Here is a 17,754-nt window from a genome sequence, read left to right as displayed (position 1 = left end):
TTAACTAATACCAAGTTTTCCTGCTTTCAATGCACAGCAAAACTCCTGCTTCCATACGATATATCAATGTAGAAACACAACAAATGTTGGTGATAAAATTATGTTAGATATTCCATGATAATTCTGGAGGGAAGGAAGTCTCAGTTTTATACAATGCAGATGGAGACAAATTTCTTTGGAGAAGTTCTAGTCAATAAATGGTCCTCTGTATTAGATTCAAGAAGAAATCATTCAGCTCCTTCCACTGCTGTCACGGAAACAGGCTTCACATAGTTTGGACCTTCACTCAGGTAAGTCCTGAGCCTTAAATAATTTGGGTTCCCAAAGATTTCTGCAATTGTCTTGGAATTGGTAAGTGCTTTTACTAGTTCATACTTGGCATCCTTTGAAGCTTTGTCAAGTTCCATAGACCAGTCCATCACATATTCTACAAAATCTGGACTGTTAAACATAAGTTTCTGAGCCCAGGGTTGGTTTGCAATAGCCGTGAACACTTTTAAGGCAGCACAGTGTAGTTCAGGGAAGGGCTGATTACTGATGCCACGAAAAAGTTCCAGTGGATCCTGAGATAGAGGAAAACCAGGATTCTGTCATCCTCAGGAGGTCATCAGTTTGCTGCTCAGGCGGTAAATACAGAAGAGATGAAACTGCATCCAAACACCTAAGTTTTAGCTCGGTTGAGGCATTCTTTGCTTGATGTCCGTGAGCAAACGATCTCGTGAGCAAACGTTCAAAGCAAGTTTCTGTTTTCTGTAAAACCTGTTTTCCTTCTATATTGGATCCCAGGATTCCAATTGTGTCCACTGCTACACCAATCATGGTAGGGTGTCATTTCAAAGACCTTTTCCACAAAGACAGGACAACACTCACAGATCGGTTGAGGACTATCCATTATAGGCAAGGTTCCAAAAAACTTCACAAACCCTGGCAAATAGAAGCTAGAGAAAGGGTCTGAATCTGCCCCAACAATTAGGTTAGAAATCTGGTCAATTACTCCTTCTTGTGCAAGGTACTATCACCCATGATGAGTATATGCCAGTGATGTCACCATTTCTATACAGGTAGCTCTGACCAGAACATCCTCACCTGTCAGCTCTCAGAGATGCTGAATTACCAGTCCACTGGTAGTACAGTACTTTAAAGATTCTGGTGACATAGAAGATATCTTTACAATTAGCTCATGTACTCTGTATTGAACAATGTCATTTGTTTTCATTACACTTTTCAATCATTTGACGTAGTTCTTGCAGGCTTCTTTGTGAAGCTGGTTTCCTGCAAGTGATGGTTCATGACACTACAACACCAGTGACGACTGTGCTTTCGGTGCCTTCACCCTCGGGGCCTGAGGCAGAGGCATTTCCACCAATGAGTGCACCATCGATGCCACTCTCTGTGCTGCTGACCATCTTTGCCTCCACCTCCAGGCACAGCCCATCCACGATCTCCCAGATCTTGTAGATGTCTGAGAACATCTCATCCTGTCTGATGAGGTCCCGGTAGATGATTGTGATGGTCACTGGAGGGAGGGGCAGCCTGGCATTTGGAGTGGCCAGAGCAGCACTGGGGGTAGTGGGGAGCAGACAGAAAAAAAGGCCAATTGATTTTCAGCAAGGGCGCCAAGTCCACTCAACGGGGAAAGCACAGCCTTGTCAACAAATGGTGCTGGGGGCACTGGCTGTCCATATGTGAAAGAATGAAGGTGGGCCCCTACCACACACCATATACAAAAACTAACTCAAAGTGGATCAAAAACCATCAAAACGGGTATTAGAACCAAAACTATAGCACTCCTAGGAGAGAAGCATTTCAGAATCTTGTGGTAGGCAGTGGTTTCTTAGAATTTACACCCAAAAGCATAAGCAACAACAAACAAATAGATAAATGAGATGTCATCAAAAGTAAAAACTTTTGCTTCTCAAAGGACTTCATCATGAAAGTCAAAAGACAACCTACAGAATGGGGATAAATGTTTGGAAACCACATATCTGGTAAGGATTTAATATCCCGGCTATATAGAGAAATTTCACAACTTAATAAAAAGACAAAGCAGTTAAAAGATAGGCAAAAGATTTGAATAGACGTTTCTCCAAAGAAGATAGACAGATGACCAATGAGCCCATGAAGAGACGCTCAACATCATTAGCCACTAGGGAAACACAAAATTGAAACCACAATGAGATGCCATCTCGCACCCACTAGAATTGCTATACACCAAAAAATAATAACAACAAGTGTTGGAAATGATATGGAGAAATAGGAACACTTGATTGTTGTGGGAATGTAAAATGGTGCAGCCACTGTGGAAGAGTACTCAGAAAGTTAAGTATAGAATTAACATATGACTCAAGGTTTACGCCCCCAAGGAATTGAAAACAGAGACTTAGAAAGAAATTTTCAAACCTATGTTCTTAGCGGCATTAATCACAGTAGACAAAAGGTGGAAGCCACCCAAGGTCCGTCAACAGATGAACAGATAAGCAAAGCGTGGTCTCTCCACACAATGGGATATTATTCGGCCATCAAAAGAAGTGAAGTACTTATTACAGCATGGATGAATCTTGAAGATATTGAGTGAAATAAATAAGCCAGACACAAAAGGAAACAGGCTGTGATCTCACTGATACGAATAATTGGAATAAGCAGATTCATAGAGTCAGAAAGTGGAATACAGGTTAGCAGGGGCTGGGGTGGGGTTGGGGAGTGAAGAGGTAATGATTAATGGGCGCCCAGTTTCTGGTTGGTGGGAAACACTTTGGTAATGGACGGCGGTGATGAATGCAAAACAGTATGAATATAATTAACACCACAGAATGATCTACCTGAAACCGGTCAAACTGGGAAATGTTACGTTGCACATATATTGTCGCAATAAAAAAAGTGTTTAAAGACGAAAGGTGATTGGGGGATCTGGGTGGAGGGAAAGGAGGACAAATGGAAGGAAGCTCCCTCAGCGAGCTGCTCCCGGAGGCGGGCAAGGCCCATCTGTTGGAATGTTAGCGGTCTTCTGTCTTATTGAGAAGGAAGGGACGGGCACCCACGTTTTGAAAACGTTGGTGTGGGTTGTCTTCGTTTTCCAGGCTGCTGTGGGAAGACTCCACAGTGGGTTAGCCTAAACGATGGGAACTCATTGTCTCCCAGTTTCGGAGGCTGGAAGGCTGGCTTCTCCCTATCCGTGGGTAGCATTTTGGCCAGCAGCCATTCTCGGGTCCCTTGTCTTTCTTCTCGCACAGATGTCCTCTCCTTTCTCTCCGGGGTCCTGCTGACTTCCAACTCCTTCCCACGTCTTTTTCAGACTATGTCGGAATTTCTTCTGTTTATGAAGGACTTCGGCAATCAGGTAAGGCGCCCCTCCATTCAGTTGGCCCCCACCCCAACTGGAACAACGTCCCCAAGAGGTCCCTTTCACGATGGGTTCACCCCCATACCACAGCCCTGAGAGCCTCAGCGCTCAGCGGGGATCCCACAGCTGTGGGGTGGGCGTGACCTCGAGCCCTCCAGCCTCCCACCCCAGCTCCTTCTCTCCAACCCGAACTCTTTGGCTGCTTCACCTTTTGAGGCCCTGGAGGGCAGACTCTGTAAAGGGCCATGCCAAGGCGGGCTGGGCCCTGGGAAGGGTGACAGTTCTCTTCTTTTTTCTTTTTCTTAAGAAGAAGGCGTCTGTGAGACGTCTAAAGCCATACAGCCAGGCCATGGGCCGCGAACCTGTTCCCTCTCTTCCCCGTGCTTGGGAGCCACAAGTTCATAAGAGCAGCTGGAGGAGGCCCCCAAAAGGTGCACCCCATCCTCTATCCTCCAGACAGGGCAGCTGACAAAACAGCGGACCCCTCCCTCCCCCTCCCTCTGCCCCCTCCCTCCCCCCTCCCTGCCCTCCCTCCCTTCTTTTGTATTTCCTTTCTTGGCATTCGGGTGCCACGGGTGCACCATAGGTACTGGTGCACGAAGGCTCCTCTCTCGCCCACCACCCGTCCCTTACATTCCTGTCCCTGCTTCCTCACGTGACCCCTCCTGGCATCCATTCCAATGCTGCTGTGTGTGTATGTGTGTGTGTGTGTGTGCGTGTGTGTGTGTTTGGTCTTTTTTTGGAGGGGGAGTTAGGGAAGTTACCGAATTACTTTATTCGAAGGAAAGAACTTGGTGGCTATTCTAGTTTGCTAGCTACCCGAATGTAATATACCAGAAATGGAATGGCTTTTAAAAGGGGGAATTTAATACATTGCTAGTTTACAGTTTTTAGGCTGTGGAAATGATCCAGTTAAGGCAAGTCTACAGAAATGTCCAATCTAAGGCATCCCAGGAAAGATACTTGGTTCAAGGCCAATGAAGTTCAGGGTCTCTCTCTCAAGTGGAAGGGCACATGGTGAACACGGTCAGTTTCTCTCTTGGCTGGAAGGGCACATGGTGAAAACGGTGTCATCTGCTAGCTTCTTCTCTCCTGGTTTCCTGTTTCATGAACCTCCCTGGGAGGCATTTTCCTTCTTCATCTCCAAAGGTCGCTGGCTGTTGGACTCTGTGGTTTTCTCAGCCTGGTGGGCTGGTCGTCATTCTCAAAAGACATTCTCTCAAAAAAATGTGTCCTCTTTTATAAGATTCTGGTAAACTAGTCAAGACCCACCTGGAATGGGTGGAGACCATTCTCTATCTAATCAAGTTTAATACCCACAATCGATTGAGTCACATCTCTGTGGAGATGACGTAATCATGTTTCCAACCTAAAGTGCTAAATAGGGATTAGAAGAAACTGTTGCTCCCACTGGATTGATTAGGATTAAAACACGGCTTTTCCCTTGTGTCTGATGCTCCTTTTATCTATGGCACAGACAGATGAGTAAAACATATGGGTTAAAAATAAGTAAACAATAGGGGAACAAATGTTAAAATAAATTACATAGATTGAAATACTAGCGATCAATGAAAGAGAGTGGTAAGGGGTATAGAAAAAAATAGGGAAAACAAAGGCTAACATATATTGGGTAGATGCAAATACTAGCAGTCAATGAGAGGGAGGGGTAAGGAGTATGGTATGCATGAGTTTTTTTCTGTTTTCTTTTTATTTCTTTTTCTGAATTGATGCAAATGTTCTAAGAAATGATCATGATGATGAATATGCAACTATGTGATGACATTATGAATTACTGATCATATGGTAAGAATGTTTGTGTTTGTATGTCATTATATTTTAAAATAATAATAAATAAACATGGCTTTCCCAGGGTACATAAATCCTTTCAAACCAGCACGGTAAACGGTGACCCGCTCTTGGAAAAGGTGTGGTCCGCTGGGCCCAGCTCCCGTCAGCACTGTCTCCCTGGGCCTGCTTGTCAAGACACGCTCTGCCCAGCGGGGCTCCAGCCCGCGCCCGTGCACACGTTGGCTTTGGGGCCACCCAATCCCACAAGGGGCTCCACCTGCTCATTCAGGTGATAAGTGGCAGTAGGATGGCTTTGTCGGTGGCCAGGTGCACCGTCCCTGCGGGGGTTGCCTCACCTCCCCTCCCGACGCCACACAGGCCGCGGGGTCCCCCACTCTCCAGCCACAGTCTGGCTTCTTGACCCTGGAGGGAAGACCTGCCACCTCCTTGCTTCTGCAGCCCCGTGAACTTCCCGGCAGGTTCCATCTCCTCACGGGGTCAGAAACATGAAGCATCCCGCAGCGTTCTTCAAGCGCATCATCGCGGTGGAAGCAGGAAGCTGTGATGGACAGGGAGGTGCCGGAGGCCAAGGGCTGAGGTGGACCTGCCTCAGCTGTGCCGCCCCGCGAGGGGCATGTGGGTGTCAGCGGGCGGCAGATGTGGGCTCCAGTAGAGCCTGCAGGGTGCTGGGGCGGTGGCGGGGGCTTTGGGTGGCCCCAGGGTGCAGAGAGGGGATGGGGGTGGGGCTGGCCCAGAGCATCCGGCCAAGGTGGGCAGTGCTGTTGAAGCCGGTGAGGTGGCCTGAGTCTCTGATGGCATGTGGCCTGTTCTCTCGGGTTTCAGTGCATCGTTCTGTACGTTTGTGCCCTAGAAAAATGTGTGCCATTTGGTACACATAGAATTTACTTAGAAGCTGCAAGGAGAAACCAGGCTGCACTTGCCACCTTTCACTTGGAAATCTCCTCAGCTAAATGTCCAACTTCATCACTGGCAAATTCTGCCTTCCCTCTGACATCAGAACTCAAATTTTGCTAAATTTGCTGCCATTTTAAAGCAAGGAAGTTCTTGCCCTCCCTTCTCTTCCAGAGTTCTTCGCTTTCAGCTTCTCTCTCTCTCTTTATACATATATATATTCATCGTGTTTAAGAATGAGCTTCAGTAAGAGGATTAATCCACCCTTGGCTGTGCCTTAACCGAAGCAACCTCATCAAAAGTTCCTGCTTACAATAGGTTCATAGCTTTTAGAACATGATTTTCAAAGACGCATACAGTTTCAAACCACGATAATTATTATTTGCATGTTATTATGGATTGAATTGTATTCCCCCAAGATATGTTGAAAACCTACTGCCCATTACCTCAGAAGATGACCTTATTCAGAAATAGAATCAAGCAATAGAGCTTGTATTCTGGTCAAGTAGGCCATTAATCCACTATGACTGGGGTCCTTACAAGAAGAGGATATCTGGGCACAGACAGCTCTGGACAGGGAGGAGAACACTATGTGACAACCGAGGCCGAGAATGAAATAGATTTCTGACAAGCCAGTCACCAGAAGCCAGGAGAGAAGCATGGGACAGAATTTCCCTACAGACTTCAAAGGAAGCATGGCCCTGCTGACACTTTGATTTCACATTTCTAGGTTCAGAACTCTGAGAAGAGAAATTTCTGTTGTTTTACGCCACCCAGTTTTTGGTACTTTGTACCAGAAGCCCTAGGAAACTAGGACACATGAAACATCTTTTCCCACCTCTTTTACATTCAACCTATTTGTAACTGCATATTTACATTTCAGCATTTGTAGGCAGCCTATGGTCTTGAGTTTTACATCAAGTAAAACAATCTTTGCTATCCAACTTGGTGTAGTCCATTTACATTTAATGCAAAAATATTAAAGTCTATCTTCTTGCTCTATTTTTCATTGTCTTTTCCGGCTTTTGCTCTTCTGATGCTCCTTTCCTGACTTTTTTGGAGGGAGATAAAATATTTTTAGCATTTCACTTCATATCTTCTATGATTTCTTGGCTATACATTTTAAAAATGTAATTGTATTGCCATATATTCACACAGCATCTAATCCATCCGAAGTATACAATCAATGGTCCCATCACATAGTTGTGCATTCATCACCATGAGCGTTTTTAGAACATTTGCATTATCCCAGAAAAAGAAATAAAAAGAAAATCCCAACTATCTCATACCTCTTACCCCATGCTCTTATTGACCGCTAGTATTGGACTCCACCCAATTTTAAGACTTACAATGGAAGTAGGTTAACCGACACCGTGTAGTATTTTCAGAGTTGGATACATGCATGTCAGTGGGACAGAACAAATCATTCGGAAGAAGTAGATCCAAACAAGGACAACTTTTTTTTTTCAATGAAGTTTCACAATCATTATCAAAGACCAGGGTTACTGGGTTACATTTCAGTAGTTTCAGGTATTTCCTTCCAGCCATTCTAAAACTCTAGACCCCAAAAAGAAATATCTATCTAATGAGTCAGAAGTCACATTTGTTAAATCCTAATTTCTCAGTTACACCTTCTCCCTCTCATTTGACCTTTCTCCCAATCTCCAGGTATGTGTGAACAGTGACAATTTTAATGTCTTCATGCTGGAAAGGGGTATTGATCTTATAGGATAGAGGAATGAATACAGGCGAGTTCTTGGAGACACTGGGACCTCTGGGTTTCAGGGCCTATCTGGCATAGGATTCATTTTGAAGTCTTAGTTTTCTAAAAAAATAAACTTACTAAGAAAAACTTTTATAGAGACTTAGATAGCACCTAAGGCACTTCCTAGGGTTTTCAGGAAAACTATCGGTTGGGGCTTGGCATACTGTGGTAGTTGGCAATATCTGGCTGGAGCTTGCATAAGAGTAACCTCCAGAACGACTCCTTGACTCTATTTGAAATCTCTCAGCCACTGAAACTTTATTTTGTTCCATTTCTTTTCTACCATTTAGTCAAGAGGGCATTCTCAATCCCACGATGCCAGGGCCAGGTTCATCCCTGGGAATCCTGTCCCACGTTGCCAGGGAGCATAATAACCCTAGGCGTCATGCCTCATGTAGGGGGAAGGGTAGTACATTTATTTGCAAAATTGGCTTAAAAGAAGACTTAGCTATACATTTTTTTAAAACTTTTTTTATTGTATAGGATAACATATATACAAAGCAAAGAAAGCAAAAAGCAATAGTTTTCACAGCACTCTTCAACAAGTGGTTACAGGACAGATCCCAGAGTTTGTCATGGCGGACTATATGATCCTCTCAGAGTTTTCCTTCTAGCTGCTCCAGAATACAGGAGGCTAGAGGGCTTAAATACTTTCTTTATCATCACAATCAACTTTTTTTCCTTCTTTTTTTTGTGAGAAATAACATATATACCAAAAAGCTATAAATATCAAAGCACAGCACCACAATTAGTTGTAGAACATATTTCAATATTTGACATGGGTTACAATTTCACAATTTTAAGTTTTTACTTCTAGCTGCTCTAAAATGCTGGAGACTAAAAGAGATATCAAATTAATAATTCAGCATTCATATTCATTTGTTAAATCCTATCTTCTCTGTATAAGTTCACCATCACCTTTGATCTTTCCATCCCTCTCTTTAGGGGTCTTTGGGCTATGGCAATTCTAAATTTCTCATATTGGAAGGGTCTGGCACTAATATGGGGTAGGGAGATGGAGCTATCCGATATTCTGGAGAGGCTGGGCTAGGTTTCAGGACCTATCTGGACCGGGGATCCATCTGGACGCTGTAGAAATTCTACATGCAGCAAAAATAGCTTCCAAAAATAAAGACAATTCCAGGTAAATGAAAGCTGAGAGATTTTTGTTACCAGCAGACTGCACTGTGACTATGTCCATCCCCCTCCTCGCCAGTGCCTTGCCCTGCAGATTCCAGCCCCTTGAGCGGTGGCAAACTCTGCCCTCCGCCTCCTTGTGCTGTGCTTGGCCCAACTCCCTGCACCTCCAGCTCCCCCATCCCACATCTGGGCAGAGCATCTGGGGGCCTTACCTCCTGAGTGTCCATCCTCCAGGGATGGAAGCCTGCCTGCTCCTGAAAACTGTAGCTCTGCATACATTTTGTCAAACGTTGCGGTGATTTACAGTGGGAAGGCTGGTCAGGTACCAGTGACAGCTTCACAGCCAGAAGCAGATGCCTGTGATAGCACTTGCACACTTACTTAGCTGATGGAGAAGACAGCGTGCTGCACGTCTTAGCTTATTCCCTTATGCTTTGGGAGTCGAGTTAACAGCAGCCTGCAGGCGCCAGCTCTTCAGGAAGCAGGAGCTGGTGGCAGGGCCCAGGAGGACCCAGAAGATAGAAGGGCATCTGTGCTGGACAGCAGAGAGGAAAGGGTCTCTCCCTCTCTGCAACTAAAGGAAGCCAGAGCGGGAAACAGGCAGAAGGGCTGAGAGTTCGGGGACCTGGTCTGCAGGGGAGAAACCCTCTCGCCCCCAGAAAATCGCTTGGGGGCTCAGCTCAGGACCACACAGGGCATGGGCTGCTGTGCCTGCAGGCTGTGGGCTTCTCTCCGGGGGCTGCAGCCCTCCTTAAGACCCTTAGGGTGAGGGAGGCAGGGGTGGGGGTTGGGTGAGTGGGGAGTCACCTTTCTAGGAAGCAGCTGGTGTCCCTGACTGCCTGGGCCTAATCCTGGGAGTAGCTGGGGTGGTTTTTTCCCAGTGGCATCACCTTACACTGCCCACAGTAAGCTTTTGTCCTCACCCCTTAGCCCCACAACCAGCAGCTCCTCTCCCAGGCCCCATCTGATGGGACACACCAGAGTCTGTTAGACGCCATCCCTCCTTCCTTATTGGGGAAGAAAACGAAGCCCCTCGCTGTGTGGAGCTGGGGAAGGTTCCTCAGGCCTTCTCCTCCCAGGGCTGTGACCCCTGTCATGCCAAGGAGCCTCCAGGAACGCAGCAGGGGCTGCCACCCTGTGCCTTGTGCTCAGGGTCTCCGGTCATGACCCCAGGCTCTGGACAAGTCAGCTGCTGGGAGGCAGAGGCCCGGGGGAGCCGGGGGCTTTCAGGAGACGGAGGGTAGCAGGCAGGGTGAGGGGAGGCCAGGGAGTACGTCACCTCACCTCCATCCAGAGGTGAAGAACTCCGTCCCACCAGCCCCAGCCTGTCCCTCCCTGGCACCCACGGCGGGCCCCTGAGCCCCTTTGCTGTGGCCCCAGCAGGCCGGGTTGCATGGACCCTCTCTCTCCGGTCCACCTCTCTTCTGAGGTCCCGGGTCCCAGCCACATGGTGGGGACTCGTTACGTCTGGGGAAGAGAAGAACCAACAAGCAAATAAAGGAGACAGGAAAAGATGTGTTCCAATGCGGGTACTTCCCAGCTGTGCAACACTTGGCAAAATCGTCACATCTAGAAGCCTGGGTGCGTGGTGGGGGGAGGCCGACGTCAGGCGGTGGGTGTCAGCCCCCTCCCCGGGTCCTGGGGCCGCACACCCAGGGTGCCCCGAAGCCCTGGGTAATGGTGGCTCGTGGGCTTCAAAGGAGGGTCCGCAGGGAACTTTCTCGGTATGGCCCCTCCCCAGAGGAGAGCAAGCCCGACGCTGAGCCCCCAGACCAAGCGGGGTCCTGGGGCACCCCTGGGGCGGGAGCCCCTCCCACTGGGCCCCGAAATCCACCCCATGCAGGGAGCCCTGAGGCTCAAGGGGCCTAATGCGTGTGTGTGTGTGTGTGTGTGTGTGTGTGTGTGACCAGGCCATGTCGGGACCGTCGGGCAGTTCCCATGACAGCCTTACCTGTCACCTGGGGTCGGTCCCCAGAGCCGGAGCACCCCCCTCCACATGCTGTCCTGTGGGAGGTCGTTTGTCTGCCCGTCCCCTCGCTATTGAGGGCAGAACAAAGCTCAGCAAAGAGACAGCCCTTGCTGCCATCTGCCCATGCCTGGACCGAGCTCCCTCGCCACCCGAGCCTTCCCTGCACCCGTGACCCGAGCAGTGGCTTAAATTCACGTGGCCCAGGCACCCAGGCCATGTCTCCTGCCTGTGTGAGGGCACGTGCCCTTTGCTCAGTTATTCATTCATTCACTCGCTCACTCACTCACTCATCCGACGGCCATCGCCGGGGACCAGGAGACGAGAAATAAATCAGCCCTTCCTGCACAGGGGTCCCTAAGCCCAGGAGAGGTCGGAGGGGAGCGGGCCAGGACCCCAGAGCCCCAGAGCGGTAGGTTCCCAGGCGGGGCCCAGAGGTGAGAAGGGGCCAGGGAGTGGGGCTCCCCATTGACAGCCAGTCGGACACGAAGCAGCCTTCCCATGAAGGGACGATGGGCCTCCAGGTCTATGGGTTCTGAGAGCTGGGGCACAGAGGGGTAGAGCCTGGAGGCCCTGGGGACAGCCTGGGGGAAAAGGGGGATCGGGACCCCAACACAGTGGCTGCTCAGAGGGATGGGCCACCTCGGGCCCAAAGAGCTCCCCATGTGCCCTGTGCCTGAGCAGGGGGCTCAGCTGAGGCAGAAGGCCCTCTCTCCCTGCACCCCACACTGCCAGGGCACCCCGCCAATGTTCTCTGACATCATCACCCACCCTCACCTCCATTCCTCTACCCCATATTTCGGAGGCCTGGGGAATGCGGGCCGTGGGATCCCCAGTCCCCCACCCCCCTCCCAGGCCCTGCAGGGTCCAGGTGACCCTGTTCCCTGGCCCGCCCCCCAGCACGCCTCTATCCCCCAGGGAGGCCCTGGGGGGGGTCTTCTGTCCCTGCAGCCCCTCCCACTCCTGCTCAAGTGTCCCCCTTTGGACAGGAGGTGGGTCCAGTTTCAGGCAGTTTGCCCGAGGGCTCTCCCCTTATCCTGAGAAACAGGAGAAACAAACACAGCCTCCCCCTCAGTGTCTGCAAGGGAATTTGAGAAGGAAGCTCAGCTGCCTCTCTGAGATTCTTTGTCCAGGCCCCAGGTGTCCAAGGCGTGGCTTCCCTCCCCTTCCCTCCCCATGCCCCACACCCGCTTGCAATCACAGCCTTCAGCCCTTTCCCCTGGCCAACCAGCTCCAGACAGAGCCGCAGGCACCCTGCCTGCGTCTCAGGCCTCTCAGCCTGCCCTCTCGGCCGAGAGAACCCTCTGTGCCCAGTGGCAACGCCACCCAGGGGCTCTGCCCAGTCCGCTCTCCCCATTAGCCACTTCAGATCTCTGGGTTCCAACCACGTGTGCACATGCCAGCGTGCACACACGGCGGGGCATGCCAGTGTGTGCCCCAGCAGCCCCTGTCCGGGGCAGCGCCCAGTCCCCACTGCCTCCAGCTCAGCCATGGCTGCCTGCCTCTGTGCCCCTGGGAGTACAACCAGGGCATGCTTGGAGATGAGGGCTTCATAGAAGAAGGAAGCAGGGAGGGCCCTGAGCAGCTGGTGGGGTCCTGTGGGGAAGGGGGCAAGGGAGGGGCGTCAGTGGAAAGGAGCTTGGGGCTGCCTCTATGACACAGAGGCTGGAGGGGAGGGGCTGCCACAGGGAGGGGCAGCCTGTGCAAAGGCTCGGGGCGGGAGGGGCCAGGCTGCAGGGCCTGAGTGGGGTGAGTGTGCAGAAAGGAGGGGGTGCCAGCCAATATGCGGGCCCCGGGGAGGTTTGCTGCAGAGGAGGTCCCCATCCGAACTGCATTTTTTTTAATTAAAAATATATATATAACAAACAAACGCAAACATTCTCAACTTATGATCATTCCGTTCTACATATATAATCAGTAACTCACAATATCATCACATAGCTGCGTATTCATCATCATGATCATTTCTTAAGACATTTGCATCAATTCAGAAAAAGAAAGAAAAAGACAACAGAAAAAAATTCATACATACCATACTCCTTACCCCTCCCTTTCATCGATCACTGGCATTTCAATCTAAATACATTTTAACATTTGTTCCCCCTCTTATTTATTTTTATTCCATATGTTTTACTCGTCTGTTGACCAGGTAGATAAAGGGCGCATCAGACACAGGTTTTCACAATCACACAGTCCCAACCTGCATGTAACAGGCCCGACACCCGCTACCCTGTGGACAAGGGCAAGAAGCAGCCAGGTTCTGGAGACGTGGTCCAATCAGAAGCCCCAGATTTCCTGATGCCTGGATATGGGAGGTGAGGAAGCGTCGGGGGGTGGGGGTGGGGGGGGGAAGAGCGGCGCTGACCCAGCGGGGAAGTTTGGCCTGGGAGAGAAGGTGCTGGAGACACCTCTTGGGATCCACCTGGTTCTCAATGTCCCTTGGGCCTGGAAAGCAGGAGTGCAATCTGGGCTGCAGATGTCAGCGGGGGGCAGCTGGTTGGGGAGGGAGCCCTGCCTCTCTGTACCTGGCACCACCACCCCCTTTGCTGTCCTGGGGCTGGGGCCAGCCAGGGGTGCTTGCGGAAGGCGGGGGCCCAGTCTGGCTCCGCTGTGGTTGGCTGGATGTGGCAGATTGGATTTTCAAAATATTTGCCTTCCTACTGCTCTCCTGACAGTGAACTGGGGCACTCGGCTCCAGGCCGACAGGGTGGTTGGCTGCTCCTGAGTGCACTAGAGGACTCAGGAAAACAAACATTCCCAGCCCCAGGGCCACCTGAGGGAACTGAGAGCTAAGCTCTCCTCCTGTGGCTGCAGAGCCAAGGTTTCTAAGAACCAAATTCAAAAGCTGACCCTGAATCACGATGCAAATTGACATCCTCCTCTCCCTGGGGTCTTTCGTGTTAACTTTGGCGTGATAAGCGGGACCTTGACCGTTGCATTGGGGGCACCTGGGCAGGTCTGCTGACCCAAGGGTCTGCTTTCCCAGCAGGAGCAGCCTGCTGTCCCAGCCCTGTCCAGGCAGCGTCATCTCTCTTTGCCTGAAGAACCTGTGTGGCAGTTTGGAGCTGTGTATACCCTAGAAAAACACGCTCTTAAACTTAATCCCTTCCTGCGGGTGTGAACGTATTGCAAGGGGGAACTTCTGGGTGAGGTGCATGGTCAAGGTGTGGCCCATCTTAGCTAGGACAGGTCTTAATCCTCTCACTGTGGGCCTTTGCAACCAGGGTACCCAGAAGCTGAGGTCAACAGAACCTGGAAAAGAAGGGAGAGGCCTGAAGAGGCTGCCCTGTGCCTCGCCTCCCCACGTAACACAGGAACCCAGGATCACCAGGAGACCATTAGAAGTTCAGTCCTCAGGAAAAAGCATCTCCTGGACAATGCCTTCGCATGCACTTTCTCCCAGCCTCAAAACCGTTGAATTAATACATCGCTATCATTTAAGCTGACCCATACATGGTATTTACTTGGGTAGCCTGGCTTCTCCTTGCAGCTTACAGGTAAATGCAAAAGGAAAGGGATATGCTGAAAACTGAACTCTTAAGCACAAGGAAACCAGAAACTGATGGTTTGGAAAATCCTGAGCCTATTCAGAGAGTGTGCTCTGGGACAAGGGCCAGCGGCTCTAAAGGGCCCTTCCCGAGCTTCTGGAAAGCAAGTTTGCAGAGAGCAGGGCTCCATGTGAGGGTTTAATGGAGTATGGAACCCGTAGGCCATTTCAGCGGAGGGCAGCACTGAATCGTGTCCCCCACTAAAAGCACATCTAGGTCCCAACTGTGCTCCTTGGGTGTGAATCTGTTTGTACCACAGGACCTTGGAAGGTGGGTCCAACCTCCATGAGGGTTCTCTTCCGTCCCACTTGGCTGAAGTCCTTATAAGTAAGGAACTCAGATGCAGTTAGAGAAGCCGTCAGGAGCAGCCTGAAGCTGGAAGTCAACAAAACCCAGAAGAGAAAAGAAAACATGCAGGCATGTGTATTGCCATGTGAAGAAAAGCCAAGGAATTGCCAAGATTTCCAGCCCGCCCGAAGATACTAACCCCATGGGACAAGCCAGCCTCCTAGGCTCTGAATCCAGGAACCAGTCATATTCTGCCGTTAAGCCAACCCGCTGCAATTGTATTTGCTTTATAGATAGAAAACTCAAACATTATCCAAAGGGATTTACAGATTCAACACAATCCCACCCAAATCAAAAGTCTTCTTTGCAGAAATGGAAAAGCTGATTGTCAAATTCTTATGGAAGGGCAAGAGACCCCAAATAGCCAAAACCATCTTGAAACAGAAGAGCAAAGTTGGAGGACTCATACTTCCTGATTTCAAAACTTACTACAAAGCTACAGTAATCAAAAGAGTGTGGGACTGATACAAGGACAGATACATAGACCAATGGGATAGAACTGAGAGTGGAGAAACCAAGCCACACATCTGTGGCCAAATGATTTTTGAAAAGGGTGCCAAGTCCATTCAATGGGGGAAGAAAACTCTCTTCAACAAATGCGTCCTGGGACAATGGCCATCACATGCAAAAGAACGGAGGTGGACCCCTACTTTTCACGTGTTATTTTTTCTGGGACGCATAAATCAACCTCAAAATCGACCAGTGAGCCAAATATAAGAGATAAAACTCTTAGAACATAACAGAAGAGCATATATCTTCAGGACATTTATTCTAAGAAAACAGATTCTTAGAATTTACACACGGGTACAAACAAGCAACAAAATTAAAAACACATAAATTGGACCTCATCAGAATTAAACATTTTTGTGCATCAAAGGACATTATCGAGAAAGTAAAAAGGCAACTTGGATGGGAGAAAATGTTTGGAAGCCATATATCTGATAAAAGTTTAATACAAACTAGAAGACAAACAATCCAATTTAAAAAATAGGCCAAGCAACGTGGGACAAAAATCCTAGAATAAGCTGAGATTCAGCATCAAGGGATTGAGAAAAACCCTGGAGTAGGCTGGGACTCAACATCGAGGGCTTGGGGGGAACTTCTCGACCAAAAGGGGGAAGAGCGAAATGAGACAAAATAAAGTGTCAGTGGCTGAGAGATTCCAAACAGAGTCGAGAGGTTATCCTGGAGGTTATTCTTATGTATTAAATAGATATCACCTTGTTAGTCAAGATGTAGTGGAGAGGCTGGAGGGAACTGCCTGCAAATGTAGAGCTGTGTTCCAGTAGACATATTTCTTTAAGATGATTGTATAATGACATAGCTTTCACAATGTGACTGTGTGATTGTGAAAACCTTGTGTCTGATGCTCCTTTTATCTACCATGTCAAGAAACGAGTAGAACATATGGAATAAAAATAAATAATAGGGGGAACAAATGTTAAAATAAATTTAGCTTGAAATGCTAGTGAGCAATGAAAGAGAGGGGTAAGGGGTATGGTATGTACAGTTTTTTTTTCTTTCTGTTTTTGCTTTATTTCTTTTTCTGTTGTCTTTTTATTTCTTTTTCTGAATTGATGCAAATGTTCTAAGAAATGATGAATATGCAACTATGCGATGATGTTGTGAATTACTGATTGTATATGTAGAACGGAATGATTATATGTTAATGTTTTTGTTCGCTTGTTATTAAATTTTTTTAATTAATAAATTTTTTTTAAATGGGCCAAGAACTTGAGTAGCCACATCTCCAAAAAAGATGCACAAATGGTCACAAAACACATGAATGACAGAAAAGCCAAGAAAACGCAAAGACTGCCAACCTGCCAGAAGATGCCAACCCCAGGAACGCAAACCTGCCAGCCTCAAACTGTGAGCCAATAAATGCCTGTTGTTAAGCGAAACAACAGCAAACAAAGCCGAAAACATGAAAAGATGCTCAAAATCATCAGCCATTAAGGAAATGCAAATCAAGGCCAAAATAAGATACTATTTCACATCCACTAGGATTATTAAAAAAAAAAAAAATGGGAAAATAAGTGTCGGCAAGGGTGCAGAGAGATCAGCCCCTTGTATAATGTTGGTGGAATGTAAAATGGCACAGCTGCTATGAAAACATTTTGGCAGTTCCTCAAAAAGTGCAACATAAGATTTCCATATGCGGCAGGTTGGATTATGTATCCCAAGAAAACATAACATGCTCTGAATCTTAACCCCATTCCTGTGGTATGAGCCCATTTAAAAATATATTTCTATTGATAAATCTTTTAATTTTATTTTTATTTATTTTTTATTGATAAATCTTAACACACAAACTGCGGTTTGGCCTAACCGCTAAGCTATCGGGGACCCTCTACTCCTCAGCTTCTCACTGCTTGCTAGACGACACTGCCGCACGCAGAAAAGGGGCTCGAGCGGGGGGTCTGGGTCCAAGGGGCGCGCGCAGGAGACCTCGCTGCGGGTCTAAAGGACTGGAGGCCGAGTCAATTGAGGCATAAAGCAGGTAGCTTTATTGTTGGTAGACGCTTATGCCAGGGCCGCCAGAAGCTAAAGACCACGAGGCACGGTGAGCCCTGGGTTATATACAGTTTGAGGAGAGGCGGAGTTAGGGCGTGGCCTCCAGGGGAGGGTAGCCAATCACACAGGGAGGACGGATGAGTGACTGTGACCATAGAGATGCTGTTCCTGAGTGTACCCGTAGCAGAGGATGTTGGGTAGGTGGAGGACTAAGAAGACCAATAGGGTTAGAGAAACAAGGCTGCATTATCACTAGTCGCTGGTGAGGCTTGTAATTCAGAGGTCTAGAACAACCGGACGTGCCAAAATGGCGAGGGAGGGAGAGAAAGAGACTAAGTCACCAGGCCAAGAATAAAATTATGCCACAACAAACATTCCATACATGGTGTACAATCAGTGGCTCACAATCTCATCACATAGTTGTGCATTC

The 17,754-nt window shown here is 48.5% G+C and overlaps 1 pseudogene; it reads right to left on the bottom strand.

The window, feature by feature from the left end:
- Positions 1–227: 227 nt before the first annotated feature.
- LOC143686134 (26S proteasome non-ATPase regulatory subunit 5 pseudogene) lies at positions 228–1,222 on the bottom strand (annotated as a pseudogene).
- Positions 1,223–17,754: the final 16,532 nt, after the last annotated feature.

Source organism: Tamandua tetradactyla, chromosome 6 (assembly GCF_023851605.1).
Source record: "Tamandua tetradactyla isolate mTamTet1 chromosome 6, mTamTet1.pri, whole genome shotgun sequence".
Classification (NCBI taxonomy): domain Eukaryota; kingdom Metazoa; phylum Chordata; class Mammalia; order Pilosa; family Myrmecophagidae; genus Tamandua; species Tamandua tetradactyla.
Note: the sequence above shows the minus strand (reverse complement) of the source record. Positions and strands in the feature narration are given on the sequence as shown.